This window comes from Mesoplodon mirus (assembly GCF_964341445.2).
Source record: "Mesoplodon mirus genome assembly, chromosome: 1".
NCBI lineage: Eukaryota > Metazoa > Chordata > Mammalia > Artiodactyla > Ziphiidae > Mesoplodon > Mesoplodon mirus.
Genome location: NC_138976.1, coordinates 91,045,946 through 91,061,250, shown reverse-complemented (window position 1 = coordinate 91,061,250; position 15,305 = coordinate 91,045,946). Strand labels below are relative to the sequence as shown.

The following is a 15,305-nucleotide window of genomic DNA, read 5'->3' as shown; positions in this document are numbered from 1 at the left end:
AAAATAGCCTTTGACCAAGTCCTTTCTGTGGTGTTAAATGCAACTAATTATAATGAATATCACATACCTAATGAGTTCAAGAATTCCCCTTGGAAGAATTGGTCTGTCCTTTACAAAAAAGAGAGTTCAAGTGAGTTATTTGCATTTGGTAGGGAAGCTCTACTGTCTAAATCATACTCATTTAAAGGTGAAGTTCAGGGCTTCCCTGGTGGTGCAGTGGCTGAGAGTCCGCCTGCCGATGCAGAGGACACAGGTTCGTGCCCCGGTTTGGGAAGATCCCACATGCCGCGGAGCGGCTGGGCCCGTGAGCCATGGCCACTGAGCCTGCGCGTCCGGAGCCTGTGCTCCGCAACGGGAGAGGCCACAACAGTGAGAGGCCTGCGTACCGAAAAAAAAAAAGGTCCAGTTCAAAGTCTGCCATAATTTGTTATTATATATGTAATTTTTGAATGTAATATACAGTTACATATGTATATAACATCAACAAGAAAGTGACCCACTTTAGAGTCAAGAAAATATATAGGTGAAGTGTAAAAGGGTTGGAATAGATATACCATAACAGTAACAACAAAACAAACCAAGACAACAACAACAAAACTGGAGTGGCTAAGAAAATATCAGAAAAAAATATATTTTAAGACGAAAATTTTTACTAGATACAAAGATATTTTAAACTCATAAAATGATTATACCATCTAGAATGTATAATAATTATAAACTTATATGCACCTAACAACAGAACTTCAAAATACAATGAAGCAAAATCGACACAATGGAAAAGAGAAACAGACAGTTCTACAATAATAGTTGGATACTTTAATACCTTTCTTTCAATAGCAGAACAGACAGAAAATCAACAAGAAAATAAAAAAACTTGCACAACATTATCAGTCAACTAGACCTAACAGCCATCTATAAAACGTTCCACCCAACAGCATCAGAATATACATTCTTTTCAAATGCACATGGATATACTATATGCTAGGCCATAAAACAAATTTCAGTACATTTTAAAGGATATAAACAATTCAAAGAGTGCTTTCAGATGACAACAGAATGCAATAAGGAATCGTTATCAGAAAGAAATTTGTTGAAAATCACAAATGGAAATTAAACAATATATTCCTAAATAATTCATGGGTCAAGTAAGAACTCATAAGGGGAATTAGAAATAATTTGAGATGAATTAAAATGAAAGTATAACATATTAATACTTGATTGGTCACACATGGTCTTTTGAAAAGCAGAGGGGTTAGACAAAGAGATCTAAATTAATTAAAAAATCATTTATTATTCTGGGAATAAAAAGAACTGGGCTTAGTCTCAGTTTTGCCTTTCTTTATCTTTGTGTCTGTTGATCATCTTGGAATAGTCATTACATAGTCAGAATACAGTTGCCATCTCAGGAATCAAATACTGTTATCTCTAGGGCTACCATACATAACAAGATACCACAAACTTGTTAACTTAAAAGAACAGAAATTTATTTTATCACAGCTCTAGAGGCCAGAAGATCAAACTCAGAGTGTTGAGAGGGCCATGTTCTTTCTGACGCCTCAAGGGGAGGATCCTTCTTTGTCTTAACCAGATTCTGGTGGTGGCCATCAATCACTGGTGTTGGCATTTTTTGACTTGCAGCTGCATCACTCTGGTCTCTTCCACTGTTGTCACATGGAATTGTCTCTGTGTGTTCCTGTCTCTGGAAACAATTTAAATAGAAATTTCTATTTTTAAAAAACAAACTGTTGATTACTATGCTCTGTTTAGATAGTTCCTCTAACCCACACCCACCTGCATTTCCCCATATGTATTTGAGAAGGAAAGAGGAACTCCTGTGAGCTATCCTATTGGAAAAAATCAATGATACATTGTTTTACTAGAGATGCCTCTTACCTAAAATATTTGAATTAAATATAAAATCTGGGGAAATTATCACCCAGTTTCCCTCTTCTAGAGGCATGATCTAAATGATAGGCAGCAGAATATTTTATAGCCATGAGGTTTGCTGACATTATTGATTTGATCCAGAATCTGTTATTTTCTCTCTAAAGAAAACAGTATTCTCTCTTTCCTTTCTTTAATTTATAATGTTGATGTCTTAAGATTATTGTCAGAGACGATGCTTGTAGTTCAAATGATTTGGCTGTATTTCACCAGTATTATTACAAGATAGTCAAACAATGGCTGGGCTCCAGTATAGACCTCAGTCCCTTTGTTCCACTGGGATACGGATGTGAAAGCCACTGTTTCCTTATATTCCAAAGACCAAATAAATAAAACAAATAAATAAACACACAAAAAAACCAAGTAAATGAAACTATCTTAAAACCAGCTCTCTTTTCTTCCTCATCCATGTTAATTCTCTTCTACCTAAAATTACTTCCTGGAAGTGATTTTTATGTTTCTTAGAGCCTCTTTATGTATATATCCACACTAATGCATATAAAACTGTTCCTTGTAGATCTTTTACTTTTTCCATTTGGAGAATTATTTTCACATGTTATATAGAGTTTATCCATTGTCCTAGATATGCATTTTTCCTGTGTATTTGAGCATCATAGGAAGATAAATTGTACTCTTGAAAATGTTAACTGGTGACTGAGACACAGAAAGCTATTCTTCTTACCATTTTTCAATAGTGAGTAGTAGATTCTGTAGGGGTGGAATTTTAAGATGTAAGTATACTGTTTTTCTACACTCCAATTACGTTCCCCTTATCATAGAAATTGACCAGTGAAGTGTGCTGCTGACTTTTCAGAATCCATGTACATACAATCCATTAAGTTATTAGATATAACGTTGGTCAGGAAAGCATACTGTGAAATGTTGCTTTTATTTAAACTCCCACTATTTTCACTCCATGGTTTCAAGATTTGACTTCTTTATTGCCCTCTGGTGGTGGGCTCTGTGAACTGCATATTTACGGGTCTGGAGCACATATCTTCCCGGAGGTATTCGACTCCTCAGGTACAAGCTAAAGAGTAGATGTTAAGAAGCATTCAGATTTATTAAAACTAATTAAGAATATCAGTAGCCTGACTGTTGTTTCTAAAAATATAAAATATTGGGCCTCCCTGGTGGCGCAGTGGTTGAGAGTCCGCCTGCCGATGCAGGGGATACGGGTTCGTGCCCCGGTCTGGGAGGATCCCATATGCCGCGGAGCGGCTGGGCCCGTGAGCCATGGCCGCTGAGCCTGCGCATCCGGAGCCTGTGCTCCGCAACGGGAGAGGCCACAACAGTAAGAGGCCCGCGTACGGAAAAAAAAAAAAAAAAAAATATATATATATATATATATAAAATATTTATCCTTCTGTTGTCAAACAACCATATTTCATGAAAAGAAGTATAAATCCTTTTTTGCTTGCAATAAAAGAACAATAATTGAAGGTATTCTTCATTTGGACCAAAATACCTTCTCTGAAAATATAAGTTCAAATAGGAGTTGAACTTTGCAAAATATTCTTTAGTAAATAAAACTCCACATATAATTTCAAATTATCATTTAATTTTACCTTAAATTTAAATATCTATATTGACTTAAATGGTGTACTTCGTAATTTCGGATGATTCCCTCCTTTATATCTTCTTCCTCTCTTCAACAAATAAAATACATATGAATGCCTAACATGAGGTAGGGTATTCTCTGTGAAATAATGATGTTGGTATACTTGATTTTGACTTAGCAGAGGGATTGAGCCTCTGTGTTGGTGAATTCTCCCCAGATGGTGCGTGGGGAGAGGGTCAGGCATGTCTCTGTGCTCCTGAAGTTTTCTCTGTGAAACTGTCAACCTCCAATATCAGAAATAACTTCCTTCGACAGAAGGGATTTTCAGACATTAAAAGTTTTCTATTAAAGTGCAAGTATTTTAAAAATCTATAAAATATAGGGCATTATAAATTTTCTTTAGTTACTACAAGCTGAATTTTAACTGAGAAGACTGGGGACTCCATGTATGTGTACATGCATGCATGCGTGCATGTTTGTGTGCTACACACGTGTCTCTGTGTGTGTGTGTGTGTGTGTGTAGGTCTACTGAGGATACAGAACATATTCTGGACATGAACGAGCAGTGGTGTATCAGAAGGGAAAAGAATATAAAGGACCAGCTTCACCTGCTTAATTTGTCCCCTGACCTGGTGTCATCTTATTTTCCACCATCCTTTGCTGATCTGTATACTAAATACCCAGGGTTCCTGGGTACCCCTAGGTACCTCTGTAAGTTTTACAAGCCTATCAATATCCCATGTACAGTGGATGGAACCTGGACTTTTTGCCCATCTAGTTTTCCTTTCCCTCAGAGTTTTCGTCTGAGTTATGTCATGGGGTAGGTACTGTTGTGAAAATTTGTGCTCACTTGTTAAATAGAAACTACTTATTTAACTGTTTAAACAAATAAACAGTATCTTAAGTCAGTTGCACGGCACCTCCAGTCTCCGCAAAGCAGAGTTACTTTGGGACAGGAAGTTCTTTTAGTTTCCCCTTAAATCAAAATACAAAGTTATAGGACCAACCCTATAGTTGCAAACTTGGGAAGAGATCACAGGATTCTGTAATCGTCTGCTTATCCCCTTACTGGGACAGCAAATAGCTCAATAGTTCTTATACTGAAGTTAAAAGGAAGAAGAATACCGGAACAAAGTCTGCATTTAAAGTCTGTGTCTTATTTTTATTTTCTCTTGGCACATAGTAGCTAACCGTTAAATGTTCTCTTGATAAATATTAAAAACACACAAGATACTTCATATACTATTCAACTTTTCTTTTGGTGTAGGGGTTGATGATGAAAAGTTTGGAAACTTCTGATCCATGTTAATGTTCCTGCTTTGAGAACTGCAGGGCGCAGCTTTTAGATGGAAAAAGTTGCCAAGAGGACCAGAAGTAGAATAAAGACATTTATGTAATTGTTCCTTATAATTTCATTTATTGGTTTTCAGCATCTAACTTTGAAAAGTTGCCTGAGGCTGCCTAGGGTCTGCAATAAGGATCACAGCTGTGCTGTCCTACCCCCTCCCCACACGTGGGAACAGAGCCTCCCCAGCAGTGCTAATAGAGCCCCATGGCTTTCCGCCCACCTCGGTACTGCTCAAGGCAGTGGCTTTTTTCTACCAGCCTCACCCTTCTCCATTTGAATCTTTTTCTTCTTTCCAGTTTTATTGAGATGTAATTGACATATAACACTGTATAAGTTTAAGGTGTACAGCATCATAATTTGATACATGTATATATTGCAAAATGATTACCACAATAAGGTTAGTTAACACATCCATGACCTTACACAATTAATTACGTTTTGTGTGTGTGTGTGTGTGTGTGTGTGTGTGTGTGATGAGAACATGTAAGATCTACTATCTCAGAAACTTTTGAGTATGCAATAGAGTGTTGTTAACTATAGTCACCATGCTGTACATCAGACTCCCAGGATTTATTCATCCTATAACTGGAAGGTTATACCCTTTGACCAACAACTCCCCATTTCCTCCACTCCCCAGCCCTTGACGGCCACCATTCTACTCGGTTTCTGTGAGAGCAGCTTTTTTAGATTACACGTAAAAGTGAGATTATGCAGTGTTTGTCTTTCTCTCTCTGACGTATTTCACTTAGCATAATGCCCTCAAGGTTCATCCAAGTTGTTGCAAATGGCAAGATTCCCTTATTTTTTAAGGCTGAATAACATTCCATTCTACATATGTGCCATATTTTCTTTATTCATTTGTCTGTCAATGGACACTATAAAAACAGAAACCCACTCAGTTCCTACAAGTGTCCAAGGTAACAATAGACAAAATATGGATGTTGGTGGGTGTAGATCCAGGCAGTAGGTTAGACTACATCCCACAGACAGGAAGGCCACTATTTTAGGAGGAGCTGCTTTGAATATGAATCAAATAATAATTGATTTATATGTCACCAGTTCAGAACTAACTCATCTGTTTTAGACACCTCACCATAGATATGAAATGAGAATGAGTGGAAAAGGAGGCTTCTGAAGGCAAACAGTCATAAAACCCATTATTCTTCTGTAAAAAGGAGACTATACAGTCTTACTTTTAGAACCTCAAATCAAACAAAGACATGTAGCAGCCTCAGTAGGATATAATCACAACAGAAAAAATACAAGCAGAAGGCAGAGGAAAAAGAAGTGCCATTTGGTATGGGAATAAATAGCTCTGTATGTCTCAAAAGCCTCCTATAAACATGTCTGGGTGTCAATATAGTGTAATAATTAATATCCATAAACCCTGAGTCTTAAGAAAAAAGAACTGTATCTATTGCTTTCTTTTAGAAAGGGACAGAAAGGTAACTATATTTGCTTTAAGAAATACAGAGGCTTAGTGCACTTAAATATTTGATCAAATAATTTTAAAAATGTTTCTTACAGTATACATCATTTTCTGATGAAACGGGTAAAATAAGGTTCTAGGGTGTGAGGCAGGCATGAGGCATTATACACATTTTCTTTTCTGTCCTTTTGTAGCTGAATATCCTTTTCCAGGCCTAAAGAAGTAGTAAAATGATGCATCTAAGATTGCATAAAAGGTTTCATAGACATATTTTACATATATGCCATTAGATTTCTACAGAGTTATTTCAGGCTGCTGACAGGCTGCTTGCTTGAGCTGAGACCCCTCTAAACAAAGCCCAGGAAGAAACTAACAACTGTGAAAGTCAACTTATTTATTCTGTGAGTAACTTGGCTGCAGAGCAGACTAATTACCCCTTTAACCACACTGTTTGAACTCATTGTACTTATCTGGGAATCACTATTCTGAAAGTAGAGAAGGGGACTAGGGAAGTTAAAAGAGACAAAAGATGTAAATATGGTCTCTTTGCAGAATCTCAAAGGTCAGGCAACAGGCTTATTTCTGATGGTTTTAAAAAGAGAAGATGAGCTGTGGTTTAAAGGTCCACTTTGGAATTCAAGTTCTACCTCAGGTGTAGCCTGAATGCTAGTCTCCACCTTGAGTGAATCACTGAAGGATCATTTCTCAGCACATAGTCAGTGTTTTTAAAATTTTCATATTATTTTATCCCAGTGAATAATATTGATGAGGGATTTTGACACTATTAAATTCCACCAAAGGACTTAATTTTGTAATGATACCAAACCTTGGAAAATAAAGGAAGTAGAGATTGGTGAATCCTTGACAAATGATTAGAGTTATAACTGATTGTTTCATAAGGAAAGATAGGGAATGGATCATTTAGGAACCTGAATGAATACTTGGAATCTCATCTATTTCTGTTAAAACTACAGGTTAGTTGAGCTCAAAAATTGTAGGTATAAAAATTGTGTTTTTTGGTAATAAAATTTGTTTTAACCCTTCTCTCAATTATGCATTTAAATGTTGACCAATTCACAAGTAACTGTTTACAGTCAATGGATTGGCAAGTGGCTTTGGGATCATTCATTTTATAGTCTGGGATTTCCAGTGTGATCTTTATTTTCCCATTTATACTCTATTTCATATATTTTATTAGCAGTAGTAGTAGAAATAGTAGTAGTATCATTATTATTTAGTTAGAGTAGAATTGTTTCTGTAACTTCTTACGGTCAGACATATACTAAGCAACACACATTTTGAAAGCACTGGTGTTGGAGTAAATTGGATGTTGATGAGACTAGTCACTGCCCTTAAAGGAGCTTGTCTTCTAGTTGGAAAGATGTGACATATACAATAATCTGAGGCATTAAGTAAATACATGGGTCTGAGGGCAGAAGATCCTGAAGGAAGCAAGCTGCAAAGAACTCATTTTGAATCCTGGCATTAATATTGGCAGATCTCCTCACACCTTTTTAGGACAGTTACAGACAAAGCAAGTAGGACTGGAGAATACACTACAATGGCCAAAATAAGATTTAATGTCATTTCAGCCTAGGGGATTCTTTCTAGGCTTTGAGTATATGATAATTTAAATGCCCCCTAAATAGTAAATTTACTTTAATGCTGACAATGTAGAAAAGATATTTTGCTGCAAAAGTATACACAGTAGTAACAAGTGGATTTTGGAAGAAACTAATATTTTGTCTTATACTGATACTACACTATTGCCCTAGACCTAGCAGCAGCCTTTACTCTTTGTTGTTTTCTTCTAAGACTAAAGAGCCTCTTTATTTTTTTCCACCAACAGATCTCAGAGCAATCTGAGTGCACTGGCCAGTTGGGACACAATTATCATTAGAATTCTTGGCTAGAGAAGAAAGCTCCTAATTTAAGAATGACTTTTTGCCTTCTGAGAGCTCAGAAGAGCAAATTGCAAGCCATCTACATTTATAAAACATGTTTTAGTCTGGAAAATTTCAAACATCTACAGAAGTAAAAAGAAAGAAGTAGAAACTTTCCTCAATTGTTCTCATCAAATGTCCATTTCAGGCCAATAGATTTTCTCTGTCCCCTCTCTTACTACTACCACCATCATCCCCAGCAAGTTTAAAGCAAATCCCAGGTTTCTTTTTCTCAGTGAAAACGTCAGTATACATATTTCTAAAATGCAAGAACTGCCCTTTTTAAGCTCAACTATGTCATTATCACACATCCGCAAATAATAATAATTCCTTAATATCAACAAATAGCCAGTCAGTTCATGTTTCCTTGATTGTCCTATAAATGTATTTTTATTTTAATAACCATAATTTATTTGATTGCTGATCCAAACACAATTTCTTTTAAAGTATAGGTTTAAAAGAACTCAATTTGCTCATTTTTCTTGCAAGTATTTGTCATTGAATTCAAAGCATTCATCCAGTAGGGTTCCCAACTGTCTGGATTATGCGGATTGCATCCCCTTTATGCTTATATATTTATCATGCTCCTTTGGCCCATGTATTTACTGTCAGTTGGTAGATAGATCTAGAGCACTGACATAATTCAGGTGTGATTTTTTGTCAAGTTTACTTCATAGATAATATTGATGAATTCCAAAAGGAACTATAAAGTGTCTGTCTTACTGTGACGTTGCGGCCATTAATGATCAATGTCTAGATCCATTAATTTATTAAGGGTACCAAATGGTGATATTCTACTAATTAGATTATTATTCATTTACTAGCTAGAAGATGATTTCATCAACGACTTGGTTGCCCTGAGTTACAGTTTAATTAGGAAAGGAAGAATAAATGTTTCTTTTATTTACCAGTTTTACAAAAAAAGAAAAAACAGGAGAGAGAAAGGTTGACTCCAAAGTAGCTTCCGAAGATGACTAATGAGGTATTTTCTTTTTTTGTTGTTGTTTTCAGTGAGGTTGTTATAAATATCGATGCGGAGATTGTCCCCTCTTAGGTTCACGGATCCTGTTCAAGTTGGCTCCTGAGTCCTTTCCACACAACCACAGTAGTCTTTGAAGTCTTCCCAGCTCTCTTGTATGACAAGGTGTAACAGGAACATCTTGTTCGTTTCTTATGCTGGATTTGAAATCAGCTATTTCTCCAAGGAGGCATTATCCACTGTGTTTATTCAAACTTGTGTTCCTTCTAGTTTAACCTTCTCTCGGGACATGATTTTTTTTAAACAAATTACTTACTGAATTTTTTCACCTTTTCAAATCTTGCTATTCTCCAATCACTTCATTTCTGAATTTTTCTAATTTCTTTTATGTTTTTCTTAAAATCAGTTTCTATTCCTTTTAAAATTTCTTTTACTTTTTCCGCAATATCAGGCAATAAATTTCATTTGTTCTGTGGACGTGTCTTTCTGTCACGTTTTCAGGATTTGCTGGAACTTTCTTTTCACCCTTCTTTTTTCTTTTTTTTTCTCACTGATTTTGTACAGGATGTGAGTGGAATATTCTTCTGTCACTCATTTTCAAATGAAATAAGTTTCCACTTTAGGAGGGAATCATAGATCAGAATATAATTTCTAGCTTCAGAACTCCAGGGCTCACTATCTTCTATTATTTTCACAACATAATTTTAAAAAATGACCTTAAAATTTCTAAAATCTTCCTCCTCGGCCCTCCTCTGCCCATTTACCCAGGGCTCCTCTTTCTTGTCCTTGTTGAGTATGGGGATTTGTTCTGGAATGGTGCTTTGGTTTGATAGGTGTCAAGGTTTCACAGACCCCAGAACACTTGGCATCCTCAGAACATTTCAAAGTTCTTGCACTCAGCTGCAAAGTGGAGCCTGCAACGTTCACTCCCGGTTTCTGCCGCTGTTCTCAGTGAGTTTTTCAATCTCAGTGAGTTCATGAACCATAGTAACCTTTGGCTCTCCTGAAAGAGAGAGAGAGTCCTTCCCTCGTCTGCCTCCCACACACCTTGGGATACACATATGTAGGTCTTTTTCCTGTTGTTGATTTGTTCCTACCTGGCTGTATGTTGCAGTTAATGTGGACACCTTGTTGTAGATGTTGTCTGTGGGTTTTTGATCTTGCTATCCTAGATGCTTTTCTTTCTTCTTTGTGGGGGTGGGGGCTTGTGTATTTAGGGGAGGGGTGGCATATTCAGGGATAAAAATCTTCTCTGTAGCCACCATCATTTCCCCAGAATCCTCTGCCATTAATATTTAAAACAAAATCATAGGAATCATTATCCGGATCCTTAGGATAATCATTACATTGTATCTGTCTTTTTTCCAGGCTTCAAGCTGCCTGTGGCTCCCCACGTTAGTATACTGACATGACTGGGCAATGCCTAATTTGATAGGTTCTTTCTGTACTACCTTCCTCCTAATCATGACAGTCTTGTACGCTATACGTAGTCTTCTTTACTGATAGGGAATTTAGAAAATACAGGAAGCCATGGGTTTAATAGCTGAAAGTGGAATTAATATGTTATTTTTCTCAGGTAAAATATCATAAGACTCCTTAGGCCAAAGTTGTAAAATGAAATCGCAAATTTCCTGGAATCACTTTGCAAACGTGAATGCCCACATAAAGTACACTAGGACTTGAATCCAAGGAATAACACATTTTTAGAGCCTCCAGATTTATAAACTTAGTACAATTCTGCATTACTTCTTAAGGCAACTGAAGAAAATAATTTTGTGATCAAATAAATATTGATTTTATTAACATAGTTATTTTAAAAGTTTATAAAGCTTTTAAAAAATGTTAAGGCTCTATCCGCCTCATCAGTTGTTATTTCTTTTCTAGAGTCTTGGATAAAGGAACAGTCGTTTGAGGGGAAACATGGTATAAAATGGGAAGAGAATCTAACAGTGAAGATAGTTATATCTCTTCCTGTGTGATGAACTACTCCTATGCTTGGTGGTTTAAAACAGCAGGCACTTTATCTCCTCACAATTTGTGAATCAGCAGAATGGGCTGGGATCCCCTGGGTGGATCTATCTTGCTTTCACCTGAGGTGACTACTGAGGCTGCCATCATCTGGTTGCTGGACTGGGGCTGGTTGCTTTCACATGTCTGGCCATTGGTGCTGGCTGTGGCCTGGACCTATTCTCCACTAGGTTAGCCAGGCTTCCTAACATGTCAGGTTTCCATGAGGACAAGCCCTAAAGCACGAGTACTCTCCAAGCTTCAGCTCTTAATATGCCATTGGGCCAAAGCAAGTCATGTGACCAAACCCAGGTCAAGGTGGAACAAAACTACACAGGGTGAGAAAACAGGGGGGAGGGGCATTTGCACTGGGGGTCAGTAGTCTAACAAACTGCTGCAATAACTATATAAAGAAAAGCACCCCGGAGGACAACTGGTAAAAAATAAATGTGTGCGGGGTGGGGTGGGGGTTTGGCATGGGGGGGCAAAGGCAGTAAACAGGGGCTACCAAAATCTGAAGATTCTGGAATTTTTGGAAAATCCACTGGGATTAAAGGAGTTACACAACCATGTTCTGACCCCAGAAGAAAGGTCCCAGTTGAGCATCAGGGAAGTCTAGCACTCTTCCTCCATCGCATCAATTTCCACATTTCTTTGACTCAGCATATTTGTAGAATGAATCATGACTTTCTATAAATTTTTAGTTCAGTTTTTCAAAGAAATAGTGACCTCGCTTCTATCTGCTGTGCCACAAAAATGCTGTAGAAAAAAATTCCTTCTGTTAAATTGCTCACTAGGTGAAATTGTATGTGTAACCTAGTAACAAAGAGGTATTAAGAATCGGCACAGCCAAGCCGGCCCTCCGCACCACGCACCCTATAGCAGCCAGTGGGTGAGCCGGGAGTCGAGGAGGTCACCGTGGGAAGGAGGGGCGCGGGCAACGTGTCAGCCTCCTTCCGTCTCCGTGGAGCCACCTCCAGCCTCTGGTACAGTGAGTTGTCTGCAGCAGCCGTCGGTGGCCAGCCTTGCAGCGCTGTGTTCTAGGTCAGTAGCTTCCAAGACTCCAGTTGGATTCACTGGAGTAGGCAACGTGGGGAATCCAATGGCAAAAGAGCTCTTGACATGACTAGCCACTCACTATTGCTGATGTGTTCCCTGATGCATGCAAAGAGCTTCTAGATGCAAGTGAACCCGGTAGTGTCTTCTGCAGAGGATGTAGCCGAAAAAGGTGACAGAATTATTACAGTGCATCAATGTGCTAGAAGCTTATACTCTAGCAAATGGAATTCAAAAAAAAGTGAAGAAAGACTACTAATAGATTCCAGTACTGTTGATCCTATGGTTTTGAGAGAATTGGCCAAAGAAGTTGAGAAAATGGGAGCAGTTTTCTCGGATGCCCCTGTTTCTGGTGGTGTGGGAACGGCTCGGTCTGGCAACCTCACATTTAGGATGGGAGGGGTTGAGCTGCTGTGGTGCATGGGCTCCCATGTGGTGCATCGTGGAGCTGTTGGGACTGGCCAGGCTTCGAAGATCTGCAAACACTTGCTGTTAGCTATTAGTAGGATTGGAACTGCTGAAGCTATGAATCTGGGACTCAGGTTAGGGCTTGACCCAAAACTCTTGGCTAAAATCCTAAATACGAGCTTAGGACGATGTTGGTCAAGTGACACTTACAATCCTGTACCTGGGGTGATGGATGGAGTTCACCTGGCTGATTACTATCAGGGCAGATTTGGAGCAACACTCATGGCTAAGGATCTGGGATTAGCATGAGTCTCTGCTAGCAGCACGAAGAGCCCAATCCTTCTGGGCAGTCAAGCCCATCAGATCTGCAGGGATGTTGTGCGTGAAGGGCTACTCAAAAAAAGACTTCTCATTCGTGGTCCAGTTTTTGCAAGAGGAGGAGACATTCTGAGTTTGCCCTCTGGCTGTGAACACTGAAACATTGAAACCAAACTGTATCTTGGAGCCCCTTATGGCTCACTCCACAGGAAAATGGGCTTAATCAAAGGTCAACTGTCTGCTTTTGAGTGTCTAGGTCAGGGGTCCCCAACCCCTTGGCCTCGGATGGGTACCGGTCCGCAGCCTCTTAGGAACTGGGCTGCACAGCAGGAGGTGAGTCGCAAGCAAGCCAGCTATAAGCTTCATCTGCCGCTCCCTATGGCTCACATTACCGCCTGAACCCCACACACCCCGCCCCCCCTCCCTGGAAAAATTTGCTTCCAGGAGACCGGTCCCTGGTTCCAAAAAGGTTAGGCACCTCTGGTCTAGGTCACAATAGATCCTGGGATTTTTCACCCATTTTAAACTGCTTATTCTTTTTATCTATTTAACAAACATCTGTAATTTTTTTTTTCTGCAAGCCACTGATGGTAACTGCTAGCTAGCTAGCTGATTGGCCTTTTTCAAAAGTTTGATTCCTGAGCATCTTCAGCTAAAACGCTGCCTACTTCACTCAGGATATTATTTACTCCACTTTACAAATAAAACTAAAATTGTTTTCAACAGGATAAAATCTATCCTCGAGGAAAGAAAAGAAATTGGTGTGAGAAAAGGTATTAGAGAAAGGGGAAGTATAGTGAATTACTACCTGTGTGCCTCAGAAAATTTGTCCTGTTATCCCAGTGGTGATATTCTTGCATTGAGATTACTGGTTTATTTTCTAGGAGTTGTTAAAGCAAGAGAACTCCTTGCTGCATGTTATGTAATTTGGACTCTGTTACAATTATCTTGGTGTGCCCATCTTGTAACAACTTCCCATACTCAGCAAACTGTTTTTTTCATATTTTTGCTTCCTTGTACATTTTTACTGCATATTTTTTACTTCAAAAGAATGACATCTTTAGAACTGTTTCAGAGCCAGCGATGATATGTGCTTTAGATAATTATTACACTATGCTAAATATAACCATATTATTTTGAATTCAAATAAATTTCTATGCTGATAAAAAAAGAGAGGCACATTTCATCAATGTTTAAATAGTATCCTTCCTCCTCTAAAACTTAAAATAGGATTCAGTCTGATTCCTAAAGGGTTATTTTCTTCAACAACAAGAGCTGACTTAGGCCATTTCTTGGCAGTGGAACCTGAGCATAGAGGTCTCTGTCTGACTGCCCTTTGATTCTCACTCACAGTATCCTGGGTGAATGTAATGGATGGGCGTGCCCTTATGACTTAGCCCACTGCTACTGCTCCTGATGAGGGTTAATGGTGTGGGCCACTTTAAATCTTGCCCAGCAAAGTGCTGACATCTGGGGTTTCCTATCAAGTTTACCAGATATTCCACAGTAATTTCATAATTTACACAACATAAAAACACTGATCTTGAGCTTAGGAAAGCATTTCATTTAAACAGATACAGAACACTACTCTACAAAATGGTTTAAAATTTGTGAGCAATTACATTAAATAAACTCTAATATAAATTAATCTAATACAAGTAAACTAATAGTTGCAAAGCTACTGGTCGCTTCAGAAGTGGTGGCTACGAATAACTTCAAAGTTGTTTCCTCAATGCATTAAGAGGCGAAACTATTTGCTGTCAACTTCTTGGGGAAGCTTTTTTCCTTAGTTTGATGCTGATTCGCGTTATGAATGTATAGGAACCATTACTGGTTCTTCCTTTCCATATTCAGTGCACCATTATACTTCTATCCTCTTAAGATCTGGATATCTGTTACTGCTACTGTTGGCTGGAGCCTGGCAGGAGGCAAGCTATCAAGAAAAAAGGTCAACAAGTGTTAAAGAGTTTTAGCGTACTACTGAGACTTTTAATCTACCATAATCATAAGAAATAATAATTAAAATTACAGCCTGGTCAGTGAGACCTTGAGTAAATTGTGGAAGCATCCATGTTTCATACAGTTTCAGGGGATGGATATTTCCTGTTATTAACTCTATATCCTCTTCAACTGGAACAGAGAGACCTTTCTCTGTTGAAGCAGTTTTGTCTTTTTCCTGGGCATTTTCAGTTTTCTCTTATGAGAGACTTGTAAAGCTTACATACACAAACTTACACATACACGTATAAAGCAAAGAAGGTATAGAGTAGTCTTGAGAGGACACTGTTTTGTAGCAGGCACACAAGACAGAG

At 38.3% G+C, this 15,305-nt stretch overlaps 1 pseudogene across 1 annotated transcript; it reads left to right on the top strand.

The window, feature by feature from the left end:
• The first annotated feature begins 9,195 nt into the window (after nucleotides 1-9,195).
• On the top strand, nucleotides 9,196-13,126 carry LOC309801836 (3-hydroxyisobutyrate dehydrogenase, mitochondrial-like; annotated as a pseudogene). Its single transcript has 2 exons — nucleotides 9,196-9,207; nucleotides 12,094-13,126. The product of its transcript is annotated as a 3-hydroxyisobutyrate dehydrogenase, mitochondrial-like (transcript).
• Nucleotides 13,127-15,305: the final 2,179 nt, after the last annotated feature.